This window comes from Lissotriton helveticus, chromosome 1_1, assembly GCF_964261635.1.
Source record: "Lissotriton helveticus chromosome 1_1, aLisHel1.1, whole genome shotgun sequence".
Classification (NCBI taxonomy): Eukaryota; Metazoa; Chordata; class Amphibia; order Caudata; family Salamandridae; genus Lissotriton; species Lissotriton helveticus.
This window is the reverse complement of record NC_136057.1, coordinates 923,420,054-923,446,794: the sequence shown is the minus strand read 5'-3', so window position 1 is coordinate 923,446,794 and position 26,741 is coordinate 923,420,054.

Genomic DNA, 26,741 nt, shown 5'->3' with positions numbered 1-26,741 from the left:
GATATTCGCGCTTAGCGCAAATATCTCCAAAAGTTGGTAATAGGAGATAGATATCTTGCATGTTGTAATGCAAGTTATTGTGGTATATGGAACTCATACCATAATCTCTCAGGAAAGCAGAAACTGATCCTTTTGGGACCGCCTAAAAAGGCCTAGGGGGTGAGGAGTACTCTACTTTGCCCCCTTTTCACGTTCCGAACTATTTTATTTTACTCTCTTCTGTAATTACACAAAATAGCAGCGATAAGATGCATCGGAGACACACAGTGAGAGAAAGGAGGCCGGAGATGAAGAAGACATGTCAAATACACATTGGAGATAATATAGTGGCAGAAGGGAAGTAAATATGAGTAAACTTACCATGTAACATAAAAATGTTGCACTCTATACTATAAGTCTCATTTTATACTACAATCACTTCGCTACAACCTCATAAATTAAAAATAAAAATGAATAATGTCTCAAACAATTTTTGATTTCTAAATATAAATTTATTCTTCAGAATTTTCTAAATTTGAAAGAACTAGTAACATGTCCTCATCAGCAATGTCCTCATTAAAAGTCTCCAATGATGATTCTTGTAACTCTATGGTCTCCAAACACTCGATAAATTCGCCATCAAGAGATTGATCAAAAAAATCATTCAAGTCATCTCCTCCTTGTGACAATATTTCATTATTGGTGCTGTCAATTTCAATCTTTGTAGTGGAATCATTCAAGTCATCTCCTCGTGACAATATTTCATTATTGGTGCTCTCAATTTCAATCAATGTAGTGGAATCATTCAAGTCATCTCCTCCTTGTGACAATATTTCATTATTGGTGCTGTCCATTTCAATCAATCTAATGGAATCATACAAGCCATCTCCTCCTTGTGACAATATTTCATTATTGGTGCTCTCAATTTCAATCAATGTAGTGGAATCATTCAAGTCATCTCCTTGTGACAATATTTCATTCTTGGTGCTGTCCATTTCAATCAATCTAATGGAATCATACAAGTCATGTCCTCCTTGTGACAATATTTCATTATTGGTGCTCTCAATTTCAATCAATGTGTTGGACAATTCAAAAGAAATTGCCACGGTCTCTTCATTGTGAGCCATTTTATTTTGAAATTGCTTGCTGTAAATTGCAGAAAAAAATAATCACTTTCATTTATCGTTTTTAGTAATACATAATATAAAACTAACTTTATCAAGTATTTAGTATAACAGAAGGACTGCAAATAAATAACAGAAAACATTTTTCAAATTATCTTCAAGTGTACAACATAGTTCCCCTTACAAATTAACAACTCACCTTTTTAAAAGTAGCAGAAGTGTTAGTACTGTGTAAATCAAACACCAGAAATTCACCACCAAAAATTCCTCACAAATGTACCTCAGACAGTAGTATCACAAAATGGCTGTGGTTTCCTCTCATTTGACATATATACATAACCAATTAACTTTCATCACACACAAATACAAAACCAAAGTAACATTTTAATTGGTTCTAAATTTCAACACTTTCAAATGTGTTTTCCCCATGCAATTTTCCATAGGACATTTACATACGTCTACAGCCTGAATGGCTGAACGGAATTACACCAAACTTGGCAAAATGGTACATCAAACCTAAGAGGTCAGGAAGGATCTACTATGCCCCCTTATGGTCATTTCCCCCTTCGCTTTGGCCTCCTCTTGTCTCTCAATCCTACCGAGGGACAAGATGGCGGCCGCTACGGACTGTTTGGAATGTTGACAGACGCCGGAGAACCAATCAGCTTCGCAAAGCTCCGTAACGCGAAAAGTACGCGAAGCGGAGCGCTGTTACAGATATATATCTTTTTTTGAACGTTAATTTCTCAAAATCCACTGGAGCACATATATTGAGACCTAGCAAAGGCACATCGGGCTACCAGTCCCTAATATTTTGCCAAGTTTCGTGCAAATCCATTCAGCCGTTCGATTATTATTATTTTGTTTTTTTTTTGCCCCGCGGGGCCCTTTTAAAACCTCCACATCAAACCTAGGGGGTCAGCGAGGATCTACTATGCCCCCTTATAGTTATTTCCCCCTTTGTTTTGACCTCCTCTTGTCTCTCGATCCTACCGAGAGACAAGATGGCGGCCGCTACGGACTTTTTGGAATGTTGACAGACGCCGGAGAACCAATCAGCTTCGCTTCACAAAGCTCCGTTGCGCGTAAAGTACGCGTCCTGGGACGCTGCCAGGTCCGCTGTTACAGATATATATCTTTTTTTAAACGTTAATTTCTCAAAATCCACTGGAGCACATATATTGAGACCTACAAAAGGCACATCGGGCTACCAGTCCCTACAATTTTGCCAAGTTTCGTGCAAATCCATTCAGCCGTTCGGGCTAAAAGTGAGGCCAACCGCCCTTAGGAAAACTCAATGTTAAAAACACGTTTTGGGACCCCCTTTTTTCTCGGCCCCCCCTTGACGAACCCCCCCCAAATTTTCAAGGGCTGCTCAGAAACAAAATGTGCCATTTTCCTGAAAATTTCAGCCAATTCCGTCCACAAACGCCAAAGTTATTAGACATAGAATTTTCAAAAAACCCATAGAGAAAAAATCCTAACTATATATACCTACTGGCGACCGCCAGTAGGTTATATATATATATATATATATATATACACACAGATGTTTTAAACACTAAAAATCACAGATATTCACCAGTTATAGTTATCACAAGCAACTCTGACTCGTACACTAAGGTAACTATAACTCAGCCCCCACCATACACAGCTTTCTCATCAATAATTTAATTGGAAATGTTACAGTGATATCATCAATGATGTAACTGAAGTTGTCATGGCATGGCTCATGTGGGGTAATTAGCAGTTTCCACACTAACTTTTTGGAAAATACGTTCAGTTTTTTTTGAGAAATTAGCATTAAAAAAGTGTCAAGTGTGTTCAAAGTTTTAAATTATAGGGGTATCTTAACTATTAGTTCATGGATAGTTCACAAAAAGGGTTAACAGACTGTCTTCAGACTCAGATGTAAAAATAAAGGAGCTTTGTGTCTATTGTGGGTCCACAGACACCGACTACCTGATTCCCTGGCCCATCAGAAAAAATTATAGAACACACATTCTATAACATAAAAAAAAGATAAACTGCTACATAAGTGGGCAATGCAAACTCGCCCTGACATCAAGGACTAGGGGTGGGGACGTGCTATTTTTTGAGGGACTTAAAGTGGACATCCAGTGTCTATGAGACTATATGCTCCACCTGGTTCACTTTGGAATGTTTTTCGAGTCTACTAGAGGGTCAGGGAGTGTGTTCTAACTGGGCCACGTGTTTACTTTCTTGCCTGCTCTGGAGTGAGATGGTTTGGGGAAATAGTTACATTGACGTCTAATGCATTTAAGCATTTACCATGCCTCTTCCTCATCTATACCTTCTTCTGAGCCTGCTGCGCTTTCACATGCAGGACTATGACCTGTAAATGGCATATGTCATAAAGTTATGTTTGGAAGCAGAACTCTTCACAAGTTAGATAATTCCTATGAAACTGCCGTCCAAGGCACCTAAGACTTGAACCCGACTTACGCATGTTCAGAAAGCTGCTAAATACTTACCAATTCAAACAATCATATGGCGGGCCCTCTCTGCTGCTGCCACCTGCACCGGAACTGGACTGGACACCTACAGCCAGCCCCACCCCCGAAACATATTGGGTCAGCTACCCCTTCTAAGACATAACCATCCACCCATGATTGTTATTAGATCACAATTTAAGATCATTGTCATCTGTACCAAACCTAATAGCGTTCTGAAGCGACCTTGGTGGTTTACCGATCTTTATAAAAACCCTAAATAAAATAAAATGCTTATCCTTTTTCTTATATGATTGTACAGTAAATCAGAGAATAAAGTACTGAGGTGCTGTAGCTTAGTGTTAATTTTTAGGAACTAGTCTCATGTTGTGTTGTTACTGAATACAATGTTTTAAACATAAACTTCGATGTGTGCAACAAGGTAATGGACGAAATGGCACGAACTCACTTGCAGTAATAATGAATACCTGTGCTGCAAAGCTACTGAGTTTTCTCTTGCTGAAGTTGTCCCTGTAATACAAATATGTAGTGAATTACTTGAAGTTTGGGAAAGCCACAATCCATCAAATCTTCATATGTTGAGTCTCAGTGAAGGAGGCTGTGTAGTAGAACCCATCTATTATGGAAATCTTGCTCTCTCACAGGTTTAAGCAATGGGTGGGCTGTAGCTGTGTGTACGTATTTGGTACACCACAAAAGGTCTTTCACTGCCATACTTGTGCTGTCTGGTAAGGCAAGACCTAAAATTTGTGGTTCCCATCAATCTTGTGGCTGACAACAAAAATCTTTTTATGTATTCAATATCACCTTAATTTTGCCTTCTTTATGTAAGAAATCCCTATTACACACGTTCCCCCTTGGGAATTGTGCTGCATACCACCAGGGAGAGTAGGCACCACTGCCTGCTCCCCCCAATGGGACCGATTCACAAAAGTAAACTTTGACCAAAGTTTAAGACTTTCGGTATTCACAAAGTTAGGTTACGAGTAGTATCTTTACGTCTGCACTCGGGTGGAGTTTCCGCACTCAGGGCGGAATTACCACACTCAGGCAGTTCTAATCTCCACCCCAAGTGTGGACATAAACATGTTACTCGTAACTTACCTTTGTGAATACCGAAAAACATAGACCAAAACTCTAACTTTACATTTGTGAATCAGGTCCAATGTTTTCCCAAATGGCAAATATTTTGTTTTTTTAAGCAGCTTATATCTCTTTAATGAACTTTGGCATGTAAAAAAAATCCTGTTTGAGAAAGCAGGGGTGGTGTTCTTCAGTCCTGTGCAGGCCACCATGAATGCATTCACAGAGGATGTCAAAAAATGGGACCTGCTTAAATAATATTCATTGGCAGGTTATCTTGTGATCCCTTTGAATTGGCAATTTGTAATGTAATCTATCAGTAGATAGACTGCATCCTAAATTACAAACTCATTCTTTAACCAGCTGGTGTGCATTTAAAACCTATTTATTAGGGGAGAGGAGGTAGCCTTACGCCTTGGAGCAGTCGATCTCATAGTTGGGGAACCGGGTTGGAGTCTCGGCAACAACGCTCAACAGCCTGTGATTCTGGGCAAATCGCTTAATTTTCCCGTGCCTAACAAAAATGAATGTGTCCATCTGTAACGAAACTGGTGCTCATGTAAAGCGCTCTGATGCCAAGAGATTAACAGTAGTAAGCCAATGAAGAAAATTGGCGTTGTCTTAAGTTAATAAAGACTACACTGTGAAGACCAACCACTGACTTGCGTGTTTCACTGGTGTGCTGGGAGCGGGGGGTGAATTGCACATTGTATGCCAACTATAACAGGCACCACCCCACCTAGGGGGCATGGAGCCTTTAGTGGCAGCAAGGGGCAGGGACAGGCTAAAAGCCCTTCCAGGTCCAACGACCCAGAAGAGAAGGGAGCAGACACCTAGGGGTCTCGGAAGTGCGTCACGCGGTGGGCACCGGCAACCCCTAGCTGGCGAGAGGTTTAAAAAGGCCAGAGGGAACAAAAGACGTCCTCTTTGTCCTCTCGCCTTCGGAATAACGTGGTCGCAGCTTTGCGGCAGTTACCCACCCACCCATCCCTAAGGTCAGAGTTTTGATTAGGCGGGGTCCTGGGCAAGAGAACTGACAGGGACTCCGTTTGGCGGTGGCTGCTTAGACCCAAACAGGGCGTGCAGTTTATTGGGGGCTCCGGGCTGGCGGGAGAGGGGGCTGACCTGCTGGTGGCCCTGGACTCTCTGGCCCTACACAGGAAGCCGGCGCTAGTCAATAGCAGTGGTCAATTTACCTGCAGCTCTGTTGGCCGGTGCACAAAGAGAGCAGAGCATCTCATCATGGTTGGGGCCTGCTGGCACAACCCGAAGCAAAGGACCTGTGGAGAGACAAATGTAAATACAAATGCAAATTGCTAATGTGTAACCGTGATATCTTCTTTGCGTGTTGTGGTGTAATAAATAAAGCAATATGGAAGTTGGTCAAGAGATTAACAGTAGTAAGCCAATGAAGAAAATTGGCGTTATCTTAAGTTAATAAGGACTACGCTGTGAAGACCAACCACTGACTTGGGTGTTTCACTGGTGTGCCGGTAGTGGTGGGGTGAATTGCACATTGTATGCCAACTAAAAGCCACATGTCCTGTAGCTCTCGAATTATTGGGTTGAGCCTATAAGAGCAAAACACTTAATCAATTTATAAATATAATTCTATTTTGCTATAAGTACAATTTTATGGGTGTGGTATGAAATGTATAAGGGTGGGTAAGAGTTTTTTAAGCAATATTAGAGCATTCGTTTTAATGATTTTATTAACCTTTATGTGGACATTTTAAACTCATGGTATTGCCTTTTGCGCTTGTTTAAAGATTACGATCATAATAAACATACCTTTGACTTGACTTGAATTTATAAGTATCTAATAATAATTTTCTCTGGTTCGAGCACTCACCTGCCCAGTTTTATAGTTCATGGGCATTCCCATACAACCACCCATACCTTTTGACGCAAAGCCCTATCTACAAACAACTGTAGACAGGGTTTAGCGCCAAAAGTTAATGCCATCTGAAAGAAAGCGTTAATAAGATAAATGTTTTAATTTCACCTTTCTTTTCCTACTCTGCATGCGTGCTGCACTGTGCAGCACACATACAAAGTGGGGAAAGTGTTTAAACTCGTCTAGGCATAGCATTTTGTACAGGAAGGGTGCTCTTCCTTTACAAAACCTCTGCTAGACTCAGGCAAGCACCCTAGCCCTATGGCACTAAGGTGTGTGCCTGGCAGCTGAAATCAGCGCTGGCGCTAGGGAGAGGGGAGGAGAGAGCCATATCTCTGTAGATATGGCGCTCTCCTGTTCCCTCCCTGTCACTCAACGCACAACAGCATTTTTGGCTGCGGCGCTCGTGACTCGTGACTTCTTTGAAAATCTGCCCCTCTGAGTTGTATGTTGGGCTTTGAACTAAATGTTATTTTTACAATATTATATGATATGTTACTTTCCGTGCAGCACTCGGGTTTCTCACATGAGAAAACACGTGCTATATAAATATTTGAAATAAATTGACTCAGAGACAATCTCAGGAGCCTTGCATGCTAAATGTTCAGACATGATTGAGCCCTCAGTGTGCATTACAACCACATCATGTCAATCTTTCAGATCCCGCAGTCTGATGATCGATATTTAGAGCGACGAACTCCTCGATTGGGATAAAAACTGTTTTCATTGTTCTCCAAAGGCAACCTATGCTATTTTGTGACATGCACAAATGGACAAAATGATTGTGCTGTCGGTTGCATAATTGCCGCTGTATATATTCTGTCTAGGTCCAAAAGTAGTCAGGGTGGTGACCGCATCCCTGGGCACGCGATCAACGCAGTCCTTGGAAGGTGCTAAGCAAGGCCAGTTCTGTTTATAGGTAGGCGAGAAAAGGCGCGAAGAGCCTTGCACGGATCTGTTGCCTGGGTGTCACTCAGCGCGAGGCACAGAGTCAAGCTGCATAAGCAGAGTGCATTTTTGAGATGCTGCGGGACTCAACAGCAGCTGGATACCCTCGCGCCCTGTGGCAGGTGGATTGGCTGCATCAATCTATTCATGGTTCCGGTCTTGTGCCGACTGCTTGGAATTTTGTTTGCACATCACTTATGTTTGTGTGGCAGAACTGACCATAAGTATTAAAAAGAAAACAATCAACGTAGGATTGTTATTGATCTTCATGAACAAGACAGCCAATACGTGTTTCGTCACTGGAGCGGGCGATCCTACAACTTCTCAGAGCAAGAGTTTCAACATATTAAATGTTGAGGTAAATAACCACGTCACATCAAATGGTACTGTTAAGTAAATCCTCTAATGGTATTAAGTGTAAGGCTGCCTTGTTTAAAAAACGCTATGGAGTGTTATGGGGTGCTAGTAGAAACCAAGACATATTGTACACAAAAAGCTGTACCACACACTCCTTTTAGACAAAATTGCGCTTTCACGCCATATCAGTGAACTTGCTTTTTTTTTTTGTGTTTGAAAGCTTTATTAAGAATAAAGGGTGCATAACAATAATGTGACATCAGTATCAAAACGGATTCAAATGCAGGGGAGAAATATATGGGAGGACCTACACACTACTGATGACAACACAAGGACTAAAAGCATTTTCTAATTTTAAGGGGGAATGCAGGGGGAAGGAAAAACAGGGGGGTGGGGAAATAGTAACCATGCTAGTATAAGTCATGCTTATATAAACTATAACGGCATATAAAACAAGTGCACATCAACATGAAAGAATACACAATAACTAAAAATTCAGTATAATACAATGTAAACTGTGAATTTTAGGAAATAACGCTACAAGCAAGAGTACGAATCTTCAAGGAGGTTTAAAATTCTCGGAGGAGAGGGAAGTGTAGGTCCTTTTGGCAGATTGATCTAGATATAAGGTAAGGGGGAGCCAATATAGATCAACATTGCGGGGAGGTTTACAAGAGGATGCAAATGCAACATCATGTCTATGGAAATTACATAGTAAATTCCACCAACAACGGTTGGAGACTTTGGTGAGGGATTTCCAATTAGAAGCAATGTGTTGGAACGCGAGAGCTATCATGAGGTCAAAAAGGCTCTAAGAGTGTGATGGAAGGTGTAAAGATTCCGAGAGGCTCCCCAGAAACATAAGGGTATTAGAATAAGGGACAGAGAGTGTGTAAATACGTGTAATGAAAGACCAGACCTGCTTCCAAAAAGCTACTACAGTGGGACAGAAAAAGATAAGATGAAGAAGATCGGCATCAGGTGCATTACATGTCCAGCAATTAGAAGTAGAGGAAGAGAGGAAGCGAGAGAGAGATAAGGGGGAAAGATAAAGTCTATGATATAGGAAAAAGATAGATTGAGTGAGGGAGGCAGAGCGGGAAGTTTTCAGAGTTCTAGACCATAGCTTATCCCAGATAGAAACAGGCCATGAGTAACCAAGATCCCTTTCCCAGGAGAGCTCCACTTTGTTTTGGGGCGTGTAGGGTTGGGAGCAGAAAAGAAACGATATATAAGAGAAGCCTTAGGAAAAGTGGCTAGGATGGCAAGAAGAGGAGAAGGAGCCAAAGGCGAGTCGGAAGACGATAGAGAATAATAACGGTCTAAGATAATTTCCATAAGAGTATGATATTTCTGGGAGAACGATCGAGGACAACGAAACTGTTCTTGAAATTGGGGGAAGGAGCAAGGCCACGAGCCGTCGAAAAGTTGATGAACCCAAATAATACCTTTCGACCTCCAAGAGGACCAGGCAAGAGGTCTGTTCTTTAGAAGTATAAGTGAATTGTACCAAATGGGCGAAAGTAGAAAAGATTCACGGGACACACTCAATGTGGACAGCAAGGGCTTCAAAAGAGAGGAAGTGTGTTTAAACAATGGAGGAACAGTATGAGGGGATTTAGAGGTAAACCGAATTACATCTTGAAAGGCAAAGGGCAATAACAAAGAGCTTTCAATATGAAGCCAGAGGGGGGAAAGGGGAGAAAGCTCTGATGACAACCATGTGGAAGCTTGACGTAGAGAAAAAGATTTATGGTAGAGACGAAAATCAGGAAAGTTGACCCCCCAATTTGACTTTGTCTTGCAAAGAGCTGACAAGGATATCCAAGCTTTTTTTTGTTTCCAAAGAAATTTGGACAAAATATAGTCAATACGGTTGAAATAGAGAGCCGGAATATAAACAGGAAGCATAGAAAGCAGATAAATCAGAATAGGGGCAATCATCATTTTAACCGAATCAAGGCGACCCCACCAAGAGAGGAATAAAGGGTTCCAAGAGGTAAAAAGATGTTCTATTCTAGAGATAACTGCGGACATGTTCAGTTTGACAGAGGATGAAATGGAGTTGGAAAATAAAACACCGAGATATTTTATTTTAGTACCATTCCACGCAAAACCCGTGGAAGAGAAAAAATGCGGAAGACAAAATTTCGTTAACGGAAGAATTTCCGTCTTGTCGGAGTTAATTTTATAGCCTGAAACAAGAGAGAATTTTTCAAACTCAGCTAATAAAGAAGGGACAGAGGCTTCCGGGTCTGAAATAAATAAAAGAATATCATCAGCATATGCCGAGAGCTTAAGTTGATGGTCTCCATATGGGAAACTAGAAATAGAGGGATTGTTGTGAATAGAGCAGAGAAAAGGTTCAAGAGCTAACACAAAAAGAAGAGGGGAGAGAGGGCAACCCTGTCTATATCAAAGAAATAAAGGAAATAAATTTAGGGCCAAAACCGTGCCATTTCAAGGAAGCAGGTAAAAAAGACCAGTCAACTCGGTCAAAAGCTTTTTCAGCGTCTACTGAAATAGCTGCCAGGGGAATAGAGAGAGAAGAAGCTTTATTTAAAACATTGAGGAGTAGTCTAGAGTTATCAGAGGTACGACGACCCTTAACAAAACCGCACTGCTCTTTTCCAATGAGATGTGGCATAAAGGGGTCAAGACGAAGAGCGAGCAATTTGGCAAAAAGTTTGTAGTCCACATTAACTAATGAAATTGGGCGATAGTTTTTACAAAATTTAGGATCACGGCCTTCTTTGGGAATAAGGCAGATAGTAGCATCTTGAAAATAACCTTGTGCAAGGCCAGAAGAGCAGAACGATTGGAAAAGGACAAGGAGCTTGGGTAACAAGAAGTCAGAAAAGTGCAAATAAAATTCAACTGGAAAACCATCAGGGCCCGGCGTTTTGCCTTTAGCAAGAGAAGACAAGGCAGTGGAAAGTTCATGTATGGAAAACTCTGTTTCAACGTCTGAGAATTGGAGTTGGGAAGTATCAGGTTTGGGTAATTTGTCAAAATAAGACTAAAGAAGGGCCGGCGTAGGGGGAGTTTCGGGGGTGTACAAGGATTTGTAAAAAGAATGGAATTGCTCAAGGATGTCCTTGTCTGTATGAAGGAGAGTATTAGTAGGGGAGTAGATAGACTCAATAAAAGTACGCTCTTTACGAGATTTAAGGTAGTTAGCAAGGAGTTTGCCAGATTTGTTACGCCTGCCATAGTAACGTGCGCTACTGCGAAGAAGGATGGAAGAAGCCGAATCAGTGGTAAGTTTATTAAATACAATCTTAGCTTGAAGGAGGTCAGAGGACATGTGATTAGGAGAAGAAGTATAAAACTGATGTTCCAAAGTCTTAATATGAGCTAAGGCGACCTTCTGCTTTTGAAGAAACTGCTTCTTCTTTTTAGAGACAAAATCAATAATGAAACCCCGTGCTGTAGCCTTGAATGAGTCCCAAAGGACATGATGTGAGATGTGAGGGTCAGAATTAATTTGGAAAAATTCACTGAGGAAGGAACGGAAGGAAGAGGAGAATGTAGGATCGGTTAACAAAGAGGAATTAAAGCGCCAGCGAGAGGATTTAGGAGGAGGAGGAAGCAAGTCAAAAGTTGTAACTATGGGAGCATGGTCTGAGATTACAATAGGTTCAATAGAGGAGGACAAAAGGTTTTGAGTTAGAGAAGAAGAGAGAAACATATAGTCTAGACGAGAAAAAGAAGCGTGGGGGGGAGAAAAGAAAGAAAATTCTAGCGTGTCTGGATGAGTAAGTCTCCAAGAGTCAGAAAGATGAGCTTGTGAGATAGTGTCTAAAAACTGTTTATGGGGTTTATGTGGGACAAAACGGACAGAGGATTTACGATCCAAAAAGGGATCAACTATTTGGTTGCAGTCACCTCCTAGGAGGAAAAAATCATCCTGATGTTGAATACATTTGCTAGTGATCAACGGCCAAAAGAAAGGGTCAAAGGTAGTAGGACCATAGATATTAAATACTGTAAGGGGTATCGCATTTATAAGTCACTTCGCTAAAACCCAACGACCATCTGCATCTTTTTCTTCTAATAGAATCTTACATCGGAGTTTCTTATGGATTAGAATAGCAACCCCATTTTTTTATGAATTGATGGAGAATATAAAACAGTACCCACCCAACTTCTTTTCAATTTTAAAGATTCTAGATCAGTAAGATGGGTTTCCTGGAGAAGGACAATATCGGGATTGTAAGAAGATAAATGAGAGAGTACTCTCTGCCGCTTAATGGGATTATTAAAACCTTTCACATTCCATGAAACAACTCTAAATTGTAAACTGGATAAACATGTCAAATAAAAAATATGGATGAAAAATAGTAATTATGAACAAACTAGAGCATGCAAGAAAGAAGAGGAAAAGAATAAAATAGATAAATAGGAAAAATAAGGAGAAAAAGAAGTAGAGAAGGGAAAGGAGAGGTACAGAGATAAGGGGAGAGAGATAGATAGAAGAGACAGTACAAGTCGAAAAGGATGACTGTAAAAAACATACCTGAAGGGGAAATACGAAAGGGAGAGGAGGGGAAGGCGCCACTCAACAAGATGAACCAGCCAAGGAACAGGGACCTAGCCGCACCGGGACATCATAGGGCCACAGAAGAGGGAATGACAGGACAACTGGGACGGCGAACACAAATCTGTGGAAGGGAAGAAAATGATTATAAGCAACAGCAGGACAACAAAATACAATCGGAAAAGCGCCACAATCAGTATAACATAAGGTAAGTGCAAAAGTAAATAAAAATAACCAATAACAGAAACAATACAACAATCTCAAGGAAGGTATGAGAGAAAGAAGAAAAAGAAACAGCCAAGATAGAAAACATGAAGACAATTATATAACATCAGAAACATCTCAAACTAGTCAGCCATTTGATGAAGAAGCTGAAGTGTCCATGCCACCACCATTTTGTAGAAGAATAAAGTTCCTCAGTTCTCCGGGATCTTGAAAGGTCCAAGACTTATTTTGATGTGTAACCTTAAAAGTGCAGAGGTGGAACAGGCCATATCTTGCTCCAAGGGAGCGCAAAGAAGGACGAAGAGAAAGAAATTCCTTCCGTCGTGCTGCGGTGGCATTGGAAACATCTTGAGCCAAGAATACACGCTGACCCAACCAGGAGACTTGACGTTTGGCTCTGGCAGCCGAGAGGACAGCAAGTAAATCCGTGAACTTCAGGAACAGAATGATAACTCCACATGGTTTTGTAGATGTAGTTGAACGAGGGCCAAGTCTATGGGCTCTTTGAATACTGAGGGCCGTAGACGGCAACATGTCTAAAAGCTTTGGGAGGAAGGATGTAAAGAAAGTCACCGGGTCATCTCCCTCCAAAGATTTGGGTAAGCCATAAATACGAAGGTTGTTCCTCCTTTTTCGATTTTCCAAATCCTCCGTGTGTTGCTGGAGAGAGAACAGTTTTCTCTAAGGAGGAGATACGTTGCGAATTAGACTTAAACTCAGGAGTTTGTTGTTCAACTAAGGTAATTCGAGCATCCATGACTGACCATTTCTCCTTCAATAGTTGCATGTCCTTACTTGTCTCTTCGATAAATGGGCGCAACACGCGTATCTCTTCCAGAATCTGGTCTGTAGAAGATGATGATAAAGGTTTGTCAGGGGAGGGAGGGTCGTGCTTGAGGCGTTTGGAAGAGGATGCAGGAGGTGAGGATATATTGGAAACAGACTGTGTGATTGAAGATCGATGGGGCGTCGAGCCGGCCATTTTTGGTGTTGATTCAGGAACAGACTGTAGATTTGAGGATAACGGTAAAGGAGATTTGGAAGGTACAAAGAGGAATTTCGGTTTACGGAGCTTGACCATATGAACAACAGTGGAGAGAAGTTCCTGAAGGCTTTGTGAAGTAAGCAAAGAAGTGGGTGTATCCGAAGAGAGTACAGCACTTAAGTCCCAGATGAGCAAGAGAGCAACCAATATAACGCACCCTTGAGAAAAATCTAGGTGTAAGGAGCGAAAAATGGCTTCAAGAGTTCAAAGATTCAAATGGCGTCAAAATCAACAGCAAAAGGCCTGACCAACCACATCAACAGTTGAAATATGCAAAGTGGTGAGCATGATAATTCAAAAATAAGTCTGAGAGAGAGAAAAGGTCATTTGCTGTATTGCATAGAACTCACAGAGAAATGGTTATACTGTAAGCAGCACATGTAGTCAGTTAAAGGCAGCATGCAGGGGTCACAGGAAGCCATGTAAAAGAAATAGTGCAAACTGGCGATGATCCACTCAGTAGGGAGGAATACAGTGTGAGCAGAAAATTGCACAGGTGATACAGCATGATGTGAAGCCAGATGGTAAATGAGAAAAAGCCTCTGTCTTCATAGGGGACCACAAGCAATCAGGTAAGGAGCTGGGCAAGAGACGGTATGCAGCATCCCATGTATTTGCTGTTAATTTCATTGTATAGAGGCAGGTTGTAGAAAGGAGCCTCGAAGTCCCCAAAGCACTAACATGTGTTATAAGAAAGAAGTGTGCCAGTACTGTAAACGAGTCCCAACCATCGACACGTCAACAGGCAGCGCGGCTGTAGAGAGCGCTTAAAATGGCGGAACTCTGTTTCTGAGGAAAAACGGGTCGCGCATATATAAGTGCGGAACGCGCTCACCAGCACACAAGAAAGGTCTCAGAAGGAGCAGCAGATACTCCGGTTGCACATTCCGACGTCCTACATCGACAAGGGAGTGAAGAACACCGCGAAATCTAAGGAAGGTCGTCCCGGCATCGGAGAGGTCCCGCACTAGGCAGCCATCTTGTCCGGCGCCGAAGCCACGCCCCCCCAGTGAACTTGTTAACTTTGCGAGTTACTACATGACCCACAGACAGCACAGAATGCAAACACAAAATGGGCCCTCTGTGAATGTAGGTTAAACAGTTCTATTATGTCTACACACTGACGCCCGAAAGGAGCCAAGGGCCCCAATGCAAACAATAGAACATACCTTTCCCCAGCCCGGGTTTGGTAGTGAAATAATGTCTAATTTGTGGTGCCGAGCGCCCCTCAAAGCCCTATTCCTAGGGCCACTGGGCCACTGCACATGCTGCACCGAAAATCCGATCCAGACTGGCCGTAGTGGGCATTGGGCATTTACCCGGGAGGCTGGGGACCGCTTTTGCAGCGGTGAGGACCGTTTTTGTTACTGGGGGCCGGTTTTGCAGCGGTTCTGCAATATTGGCCTTCAGTAACAAAAGCAGCAGGGGGGGCTGGTGTGTCAACACTGCTAGGGCTGCTTTGGGTTCCCAGACCAGCCTTACCTAAAATAGCCACTCCTTTGTTCTTACGTGGTAATACAGGTCAAAACATCAAAACAGCAGGGCTATGGTGAGAAGTTGTGAAAACAAGTAACCAGTTACATGCAACAAGGCACAGACAGCACCATTATCGTCACCACAAGGACACTGCCAGTACTGTCTTGCTAACACTGAGTCACCAAATGAGCCTGTATGTCATGGCAGAGGCCAAAGAAGCATAACATTATACATGTGACTCATATAACGGAAACCACGTTTTAATTGCAGGTATACATTGTAATCACACATGTAGAACTCACTCACATATAATCCTTTGTCGTGCTAACATAAAATGTTATGATCTTGAAATCTAATAACGTGAAATGTGGTATTTAGACCATAGAATAGTAACTTGAAGAATTAACATAGACAGTAAATGTAACTAGCAGAAAACATTAACGTGAAGAATTTGTGTTGTGCAACTGATAATCATTAATTTATCAATTGTGTTCATTAAGTGTGACTTTCCATACTTAGGTATTGTAGTAATAGAGGGTGCCTTATTTCTTATATACATTTGTTAAACTCATATGCCATTTTTCTTATGTTGGCTGAACTTGTAGGCCTGAAATGCAATTCCCCTGGAAGCTCTCACTTTAGAATTAACAGTTTGGATTTCATGTGTGATGTGGATTTCATTCTTTCTTACGTTTTATGTTGCCTGTGCAAGAAGCACCCTTGTTATCTAGAATAATGTATTTTTTTATTATTCAGGCAAGGTGAGAAGGAGATACATCGTAAGCTCGAGCCGATAAGGGAAATTGTTGTGTTTTCACACCGGAGAAGGCCTGGAAATCAAGGTCAACATGTTGCAGTTTAGGAACACTGCTATCCCGTGGAAAATTACCTATGAGACCGTGTTCAGAGCGGAACGCGTGACCTGCAAGGACACTTGGGATAAATACCTGTAATAATGTGATTTTAGAGGAGAAAGTGTCCACTTCTTCTCTGCCTTCGGAGAGCATCTTAGAATGACTCTGTCTCGATAGCTTCATGCTATTGGACCCATCGATGGTGGAGAGACTTTTTAATAAGAATCCAGATGCTGATGCCTTTTCTTCCTTTCCATGAAGATGCTTAAGTAGGGATGTCATTTTAGCGCTAGCGTAGGGATAGATTGACTCTTTATTTTTATCAACCCTTGATGCAGGAAAATTTTGACTCATGCTTTTTGATCTTCTGCATCTTATTTCTTGAGTAAATTTTTGTGTGCATGTTGTATTACCTCAACTTTAATCACAGATTTGGCTTTATGCTGATTCTGATGTATTTCTGCACTCTCGTTTTGAGGTGTCTTTATGTCCAGTTATTTTTGGCCTTGTAATCAGCTAACTAACCTTACACAGTTGTCTGTGGTTACTATGTGTTCAGAGAAATTCTTGTTGAAGTGATTGGCATTAATAACTACTTTCTCCGCTCTATGCTTTCATGCTGCTAATAAGAACCATCGGATTGTGATTCTAGAGTAGGTCCAGATCTTGTGGGCCTGGTCCTTTCATTGGCGTCTCCTTGCAAACACATGGTAATTTAGCAGAAAACTTTGATCAAAACAAGCTTTAAATTTTATGTAAATCGCTCTCTTGTTCCAAAATTGATATTGAATTTAAAGCGGCAGTTGACAAATAAATTCCAGGTGAGAAACCTAAAATGTAGACCCACATTTACTACAGTGACATAATCAAGTGCACCACACACTACAGAAAATCTATCTTGAATAGAAACTAGTGTCTCTCATAGGTTGCACTACTTTGTATTTCACCCTCTCGTCTAATTTATATTCTAAATGTACACAAAAGACAGCTGCATGTGCTATACAATCTTCTCAGTGATCATTTTTCATCCTCTCTAAGATCCACCAGGATGTGCCACAAATTTGCCATAACTGTTTCAGAGATTTTGTGTTGCTTCATCAGGGCAGTGAATAAATAAAAAAATAAAAAAACAATATGTTGACTTTTCTTTTGTTATAGATTTTTTCTGTTTTGTATGTTTTAAAATATTGCCTCAAAGTAATTTACCTGAGGAATCTATCCAATTGCCAGCTGCATACAAGCTTGATTAGCTTGAGGTAGGTTCGGTAGCGGCCATTCTGGGCCCTGTGCAGTGTAGCCTGATAAGTTGACCATAAGATGTATTCAATACAGCTCCTAAACCGCAGTGATTAACACATCTCTTCAAGTAACACTCTGTGGATGTTTAATTACAGGCCCATTCAACGAGAGAGATTCCTTAAACGGGCTATCCAGTTAACTATATCACAATATATCTCAAAACCCCAGCTGAAACCATGAAAGTGAACCCTGGTGCGAGCTAGAGATGCTGGACTGGGAGTAGAGAATTGTTTTTTTCTGTTCAACCTGCTCATCAAATACTCCAGTGTTGCTCCTCTCACTGGCTCCATGTTCATGCAGCCAATATCCGAGCACACACCACACCCATTCTACTCCCAACCAAACCTCTATTTCGACCCCACGACCTCTACCATCCCCAGCTGCCTTCCCATGTGCTTACCTCCTTACATCATTCACTCACTTGCACAAATACTCGGATAGGCAGACGCGCTGTTGACTACTTTTAACCCTAGCACGCTGTTAATTGCAGAATCGTAATTTTAATATCGTCGTATGTACTGATGTAAAAGAATTGATATTTGCACAGTATAATTTTAAAATGTGGACACTGTAATATAATTGTACCTTGTGTGGGAAAGACACCGCTCATCTCCCCGTTCCACCGCAGCTTGTGCTGTTTGTTGTGGAGGGAGTGGACCAGCGCGGGACAGAGGGAGTCTAGCACCCTCACTTCCGGGGGCCATCTTAGAGAGGTGACGGTCTAGTGGTTTCACTAGGACCGTCAGGAGCCTCCTACTTAAGGCGAGCTTTTTTGGCGCGCTGAAGCACTCACTTGCACAAATACTCGGATAGGCAGACGCGCTGTTGACTACTTTTAACCCTAGCACGCTGTTAATTGCAGAATCGTAATTTTAATATCGTCGTATGTACTGATGTAAAAGAATTGATATTTGCACAGTATAATTTTAAAATGTGGACACTGTAATATAATTGTACCTTGTGTGGGAAAGACACCGCTCATCTCCCCGTTCCACCGCAGCTTGTGCTGTTTGTTGTGGAGGGAGTGGACCAGCGCGGGACAGAGGGAGTCTAGCACCCTCACTTCCGGGGGCCATCTTAGAGAGGTGACGGTCTAGTGGTTTCACTAGGACCGTCAGGAGCCTCCTACTTAAAGCTCACATGGGGCTGACGCGCAGCGGACGCGCGCAGCGGGCGCCCCGATGGCGCGCCGGAGGTGCGCCAGAGGTAAGCCCGTCTGTGCCCGTCCGTGCCGTGGCCGGGACTAGGGACATTGCCCTTGGCCATTCCTATCAGGAGTTACACTTATCTAGGGACAAGCTACTCACACTGCAGGGCCAGAACAGCTGCTGTCAAAATACTCTGAAAGCAGATACCTGGAGGGGACCTATATGCTGTAAACACTGTAAAGTTGAGCTAAGCCCGCTGATACATGCCAATACACCTAACGGCTTAAAAATCTTTCAGGGTGGACTCATTAACGCTAGGTCAATGGGTAAAAATGGAGCCAATGTACACGACCTAATTGCTGAGAATGACCTAGATTGCCTGTTCGTCACCGAGACGTGGCTTAAAGCCTGGTCTACCCCCGATGTTGTCCTAGCGCTACCACAAGGGTACCGCATCCAGCGATTGGATAGGCAGATACAACGCGGGGGGGGGCTTGCCATTATCCATCGCGACTCGATCAAATGCACTACATTTGATCTTCCAGATATCAAGGAGGCAGAAAGTCTAGGTTTCAATCTTAATTTACTCAACACCACAACTTTCACTCTGTCTGGAGTACTGATTTACCGACCCCCCGGTCAACAGAAAAACTTCCTAGCTAGTCTAGCTGAGGTGATTAGCAACCTCGCCCTCAAATTTGCGAATTTTACTGTCTTAGGCGATCTGAATCTACACCTTGATTCTGACTCTGACACTAACGCATCCTGTTTTAAAGGTCTTATAGATGTATTAGGGTTGACCCTACTTACACGGGACCCCACGCATAGGGCAGGACACTTATTGGACTGCGTATGCTCTAACCTTACATGTTTAAAGGTAAAATCGCCCCGTCCCCTAACCTGGACTGACCACATGTTCATTCCATTTGATTTTTCAGTGGAAGGAAAGGGGATCAAAAAGGGTCTCCCTAAAGTAAACACTAGCAAGAAACATGACTGGAAGAAAATAAGCAAGGACCCGGATCTGCAGCTCAGAGCTATGGCACTTAAACCCATTCAGACCGGCATCACGGAGGCAGATAATAAAAATTTTAATCACTGGCTAGAGGAAATTCGAGGTAACCCTAAGGCCACAAACCCCAGCAAATCACTCCATACAAAAACATCGGCACCCTGGTTCTCACTCTCCTTGAAGGAGAAACATGTAGAAGTTAGAAAATTGGAGAGAACTTGGCGCCGATTGTACAAGGAAGAAGATCTCTGCCACTACAAAGAATCTAGGAGGCAGTACCATGCCCAGATTAAAACTGCTAAAAAGAATATTACTCAAAAGCAATTGATTCCTCGAATAACAAACAGAAAGAGATCTTTAAAGTGGTGAATGATTTTATGAAACCAAGGTTCCTCCTATCAGAGATTCCGCCCTCCCTCACTTTATGCAACTCGATTGCGGATTTCTTTGAGCAGAAAATACAAAACCTTACCAAAGGCTTCTCTGAACAGCCCGCTGTCATAGCAGTAGAGGACCTTGAAATCGCCCCTGTAGTAGCACAATTTTGTGATTTTCTGCCTATTAATCTAGAAGACTCACGTCAACTGATCCTGTCTACTAAATCTGGATCCCCCTTTGATCCCTGCCCCCCTATTATGTTACATGCCCTAGTAGATACAGTTAATCCCTTCATAAACAACATCATAAATTCATCTTTATCCTCTGTTGATATCCCCTCGGATTGGAAATTAGCGGCAGTGAAACCCCTGCAAAAAAAATCTCTGCCAGATCCATCAACACTCTCCAACCTCCGTCCAATTTCCCTGCTCCCGATGCTTTTTAAAATGACCGAAAGGGTGGCGAATAAACAGCTCACCAAATTCCTGGAGGACGAGGATATCCTGCACCCTAATCAATCTGGGTTTCGGGCCTCACACTCTACGGAATCCGCCCTTCTGTACACCGTGGAGACACTGAAGACCGCCATGGATCAGGGGAAGAAGGCCGTCCTTATCCTACTTGACCTATCGGCGGCCTTCGATACGGTGTCCCACTCAATACTAATCAGGCGACTGAGGGCAGCAAGGATTGGGGGCACCGTGTTGGACTGGCTGATGAATTTCCTTGACCACCGTAGGCAGGTCACAGTGTTAGGAGAATACCGTTCTGAGGAAAAAATCACACAAACAGGGGTACCGCAGGGCTCCAGCCTAAGCCCGGTACTGTTTAACATATACATGATCCCTTTGATTGAGCTGATTTCGTCTTTTAACATCAGTACCATATCATACGCTGACGATACTCAGCTCATCCTAGTGCTAGACAGGGAAAATGGAAAGGCAGAGGAAAATCTAAAAGCCTGCCTCACAGCAACCTTCATTTGGATGCGTGACAACCATCTAAAATGTAACGCCGGGAAGACCGAAATTATACCCTTCGGCCCCCAAAACCCCTTTTCCCCCAGCCTATGGTGGCCTTTAGGGGTGGAGTCCCCTCCGGATACCATCACTGCGGCCCGGAACTTAGGGATCAGATTCGACAGTGCCCTATCTTTCAAACAGCAAGCAGGGGCAGTGGCAGGGTCTTGCTTTAACATCATCAGAGGGCTTAGAAAGTTTTTTGATTTTCTTCCCCTGACAGCTAGGAAGACGGTGACAGTAGCACTTGTAACATCTCGTTTGGACTACTGCAACAGCCTATATGCAGGATTAAATCGATCTGTCCTGCATAGGCTGCAAGTTGTCCAAAATGCTGCTGCCCGTCTGGTCCTAAAATGGCCGAGGAGGTCTTCTGCCTCTGCCGCCCTCAAGGCCCTACACTGGTTACCTATTCACAAACGCATACTTTTTAAAATCCTAGTGATTACCTTTAGGGCATATCACCAAAAAGGACCCAAATACTTCCTTCCCTGGTTCAAACAGTATGCACCAACACGCTCCTTAAGATCAGCCAACATGAATCTACTACAGACCCCTAAATTCAGACTTTCAACTAGAGGAGGGAAATCTCTCGCAACACTGGGCGCGAAAGCTTGGAATAAACTCCCTCCCAACCTGCGCCTAATCTCCGATGAGAAGATTTTCCGTAAGGCTCTGAAAACCTGGATCTTCAGCCTTCCAGACTCGGTCTGTATGACTCTGGTTTAGACACAGCGTCCTGTTCAAATGAGATAGATGTGTGAGTTGACTTTTCCGGCCTTCCATCTGGCTACGGGCTATAAGCGCCAGGATGCTCCTTGGAGTGACAGTTGCGCTATATAAGTGCATACTTACATTACATTACATCATCACTCCTCTCTTTGCATTTCACTCTCCTTTCTCCATTTTATTGAAGCAAGGCCAGCAGTATTTAAAAAGACCTACACAGATGAATGTTTTTTAAAGATGTCCACCTTCTACTGTGGTGCTTTGCACAGATGCCAGAGTCAAAAACTTTTGATAGGTATTATTTTTACTTTAGCGACAAGCATAGAACTGTATCTCAGAATTGCACATTCTTTTACCAGCGACATTGATGATGTAACATGGGCAATCGCTATATACAAAGGATAGAAATTAGTAAAGTAACTAGTAATGGGCATATTATTAAGTGAAACATCGCTGCTTTTTAGGCACATAGCGCTGAAAAAGCGGTGATCTTTTTATCCCCCTATTTGCAAGAACACGCTAACAAGCATTAGCGCGTATATCCTTGCAACTTTGCATGTCAGCGAACAATATCGCTAATGACATGAAAGTAGGTGTTCCCTACCTAAACAACATGGAAAATCTACGCTAACACGGCTTTGCGATATTAGCAAGTCGTGCAGTAGACCCGCGAAGAGATGAAAATAACAGCGCTAACCGCGTTTATCGCATCTATGTAACGTCTTCTTTTAAAATGACTTAGGCATACTGATAATGGGAGTTGGATTGTCATGTTAGTTCCACACTCCCCAATCAGTAAGCCTCACCTTAGCGCTGTGAAATCTTCGCTGGATTTCACTCGCTATTCCGGTTATTCGCTGGTATTACATCGCCTGTTAGCAAAACGTTGATAATACGTCTCTAACATAGCGATGTAATGCAGCGATAATGTGAATCATGCAAAGTGCGATTTGTGATAAATATAGCTTTTCCTTGATTATATGCCCCTATGTCTGGAGATAATTTATGCAAGATCTATAGGCTATATGCACAAATGCTAATATATTACACAAACCTAGTAGCCGTTACATTGTTAAACCGTGGTCTTTCAATTTGCAAGCATATATATTATTCTAACTTAATATATCTAAGTAATCAGAAACATAATGAAATGATAAAAAGAGCACATTGCCTTATGCACATGTATTTATTTCAAGTTACAAACTCTCAGTCTAAAGAAATTAAACATAAATACCTTCATAAATCAGCATAATTTCACAATCTGTATACTCAAAATACTCTAGTATGCCAAAACATACAATAACATAATAATGTCACAAAAGAATAAAACATACAAATATTCCTAAAACACACCAAAACCTAATACAGTATTTCAAAAGAGTGATACGTTAAAGCAAATTAGAGTATTTTTGTTTAAACAGGTTCGTCTATTTCCGAACAGTGAATGGATAAGACGGAACACCATGTGTTTTTGTGTAGATTGCAGCAAAGACTGTACCCCAAGTGTCGCAGTCCTCCAGGTGTGGTGCGATCCCCGTTGGTAAACAGATTGTAAAATTCCTGTGTTTCTCATGAGGGGTTGTATCAGGAAATACTGCCTCAATTTGAGTAATGTTTTGAGCTATCCAGAATGGAATTTGTTCCCTTTTTGCTCGTAGTTTACCAATGACTGATTGTATAGTCTGTGGTGTGATTTTATTTGTGTTCCCCTGGTGTGGGGTGTGTTGTGGAATCCTTATAGGAGGTTGGACTGTTAGAGTCCGCATGACATATTGAACCAATTGTCTATGTATTTTGATTAGTTGTTTTAGTTGAACTAATACTTCTTCACTTGACATTACTTTAAATGTCAGGATGTGGTGTATAGTTGGCTAATACCCACCATGTTGCTCCTGGTCTACCTAGTGGACCGAGCCTGGTAATGTGATTTTGATATTGTAGGGCGCCTTTAAACCAGAGCGCATGCTCTTGGTAAGTTAGTGGAATTTCAATATCCTCGAAAGGAACGTATTCCCTTGGATGTTCCTCTATTTTGTAGAAGTGAAACACATATGTTACTGAATTCGCTTCAGGGAAGATAATCCATGAATAGAATAACTCTGTATGCCGATATTCGTGTGCCTCAATTACCCTACCACCTCTTGATGATAGGCCATTTGTTATAAGTTTTATTGTGATGGTTTTCCTTAAGTTTTCTGGGATGATGATAGCATCCTGGTCTTCTTGTTGAAAACCTGTAACGTCTAAGCCTGGCTGGGCTGCAGCTGCTGCAGCTCCACTGGTTGCGTTATTGTCGCCGTTAAGCGACATTGTTTATTGAAAGTTTGCAGAGCAAGTTTCAAGGAAACAAAGATAAGGTGCACAATATTTTGTAACACTGTATCCTTCAACGTTGAATAAACCAAAAGCTAATACATAGGATTCTTCGTCCTACTCAGTTTATGGCGGATTTTTATCCCTTTACCTACTCCGGACGTCTATTGGAATATTTCACGGGAAAAAGGGGTCTCCGAGAAAAGCACGACTGAGTTACTTTAGTATCTAGCGTTAAATTAGTGCCTTACCCAACGTTGGACGCCACATAGTGTAGTTCCTATATTCCCAATAGGCTCTGCACATTGGAATAATATATCCTAGAGATTAGACGTAGGACTGAGGTTGACTAGGTCTCTATCGAATATATTAAACTTAATAGTGAGTGCCAGCTAGCTCAGAGGTCACTAGAAACTTTCTCGAATTCACAAGAAGGGATTCGTTTCTGACAACCGCATAAACATGACAACTATGTTTCCCAAGAATAAGAAATGTATCTCTAGAGTCGTGGAAACAATAGATAAGTATTTCACTCAGTCAATCGCGCATGCTTCGTTTCAACAGAGTTGCAGGAAATAGAGAGAGTGGCGTTTTCAATAAAAAGGTTTTATTGAACAGTCTTCTTTCTCATGCAAGTAAAGTGAACTGCTACAATCGTAATGCAGACTACAAAGTATAATGCGATATGGGAAAAGGAGAACAAGCACTGGGTTGCGGTGCTGCTGTTAATTTTATGCTACAATTGTATCACAACAATATTACTGGCTTTGATATGCACCACACATGTTTATTGTCAAAAATATATCTTTATTTTATCTTATATATTTTTTCAAAATTGATGATATATATTTATATATTTTTCTTTTTTCTCTTTTTTCTTTCTTTCAAAGTATTATGCATACAGCGAGAACAATATTATAAAATAATACTGTAAGAGCATTGTATGGTTTCTAAGCCATATAAAAATACATACATAAATAACAATGGCTAAAAGTACTCAACTGGTGCTTCTAAAATACGCCTACCCCAATGTACCTAACCTAAGTCTAGTACGCTGGAAGGAGTAAGTGTGGTGTAGCATAGGTTTAGTTTTTCTTTGCCAAGAATCTATCCAAGATTTCTCTTAGGTTCTAATCAGCTCCATACCTTGGTTTTAGAATGAAGGAGGCCTGGTATCTCTGTCTCGGACTCGATTTCCCAACACCCCGCAAGGGGAGCTTGGAAACACTGGAGCTGGATTCTCACCGAGAGAAATGCAGCCTCTTGATCAGTGCGTCAGCTGGAGGGTCGGCTTCCTTCAGTACTTGCTGTAACGAGCTGCGTCGGGCAAGCAGATAGTCGAAATGCCCCGAACCACTGTGTCTTGATAGAGCAAGTGAAAGCATATTTATACCTTAAAGGTGCCTAGTTTGACGTAAAGTCGGGCATAATAATATAAAGAAAGAACCCCAAGGGAATAGTAGTTCTTTGTAAAGTAGATGAGTTCATGGACAAATTAATATTCAAGCAAGGGGAGGTCCCTGACTGCTTAAGCCGATTTTCCAAGAAATCGTTGTGACGTTTTGGTACGGGTGGAAGTAGCCATGCCTGTATTTGGACTGCATGGGCTATGTCTAAATAAGGGAATGATTTCTATGTCTATATTAGGGCAATGCGAATTGTACCTATATAAGGGAATGAATCGGGAAAATTCACTTTGGATCCTAAAACGCCATACAACAGTAGCGTTAGGTATTCTGTTAGCATTTTTACACTCGTTAATTTTTACAGGAATTATGTATTTCATTAATTCGATTAACTGATTAATTCAGAGAAGTAAGAATACTTTCAAGTTAGCAGGGTATCGGGGGCGTGGCTAGCAGCCGTCTGGAATGGCTGCCTAGCAGAGGAGCTCCGTGGTGAACGAGACCCCATCCCTGTATCCGCTCATTAATCCGTGATCTCTGCTGATCTAACGATCGATTCTGCGAGACGACTCCAAGCGGCATCCCCTGCCGAAACCCCGGTGTTCCTCCGACACCGGAATCAGCCCCGTGCTGGAGTGCCTGCCTGCGGCCTGCTAACATCGTGGCTGCACCGGCCTGGCCTGGAGCACTGTCCGGCCGGAAGTGGAGGACTGCCGGGAGGCCGGACCGGAAGTTCCCGCGCTGCAACTCTGACCGTCGCCCGGAGGAAACACCCAGCATCGGACGACGGACGACATCACCGGTGGCGGCGCACTACTGAGGTGGGTCGGCAACCCCCCCACACCCCACCCCTCCCTTGGCTTGATTGGGAACGAGGGGGCCGGTAGAGAACTCCCGGAGGCCGGGGTCCCGAGGACGTCATTGGCGACGGGTGAGACCGCCGCTGTGGCTTCAGGCCAGCATACGACCCACCCCGCGCCACACCTGCCATCGCCTATGCTACCGGAGGGAGGAGAGAACTCCATTGCTACGGAGTCGGAGCGGCCCTGCCCTTTTGCTGCCAGGCGAGTCATCCATCCTGAGGCTCCGACCCCGCTTGCATTACTGCTGCCCACGGGACCATGCTAGTGAGGGGACGACCTCCCGGGCTTCTACCTGGAATTGAGCAAGTGCCGGTACGCCCCAGACAGGGGCTACCGACGTGTAGACCTGGTGGCACAGTCGCCTACATATACTGCGGACTCGTTATAGCTTGGAGGGGGTGCATTGGACCAGCGAGGATTTCACGCAACATGGGTAACGAGTACTGACTACTGTGTGCACCCTCATCCCCCCGGGACTTAGATCGCCCAAGGTGACAGTGGGGCCGCTGTGGCGTAGTGGCCTGAAAGCCACCAGACGCTCTGCTTTAGGGCTCCCCTCTGCCAGAGCCTCA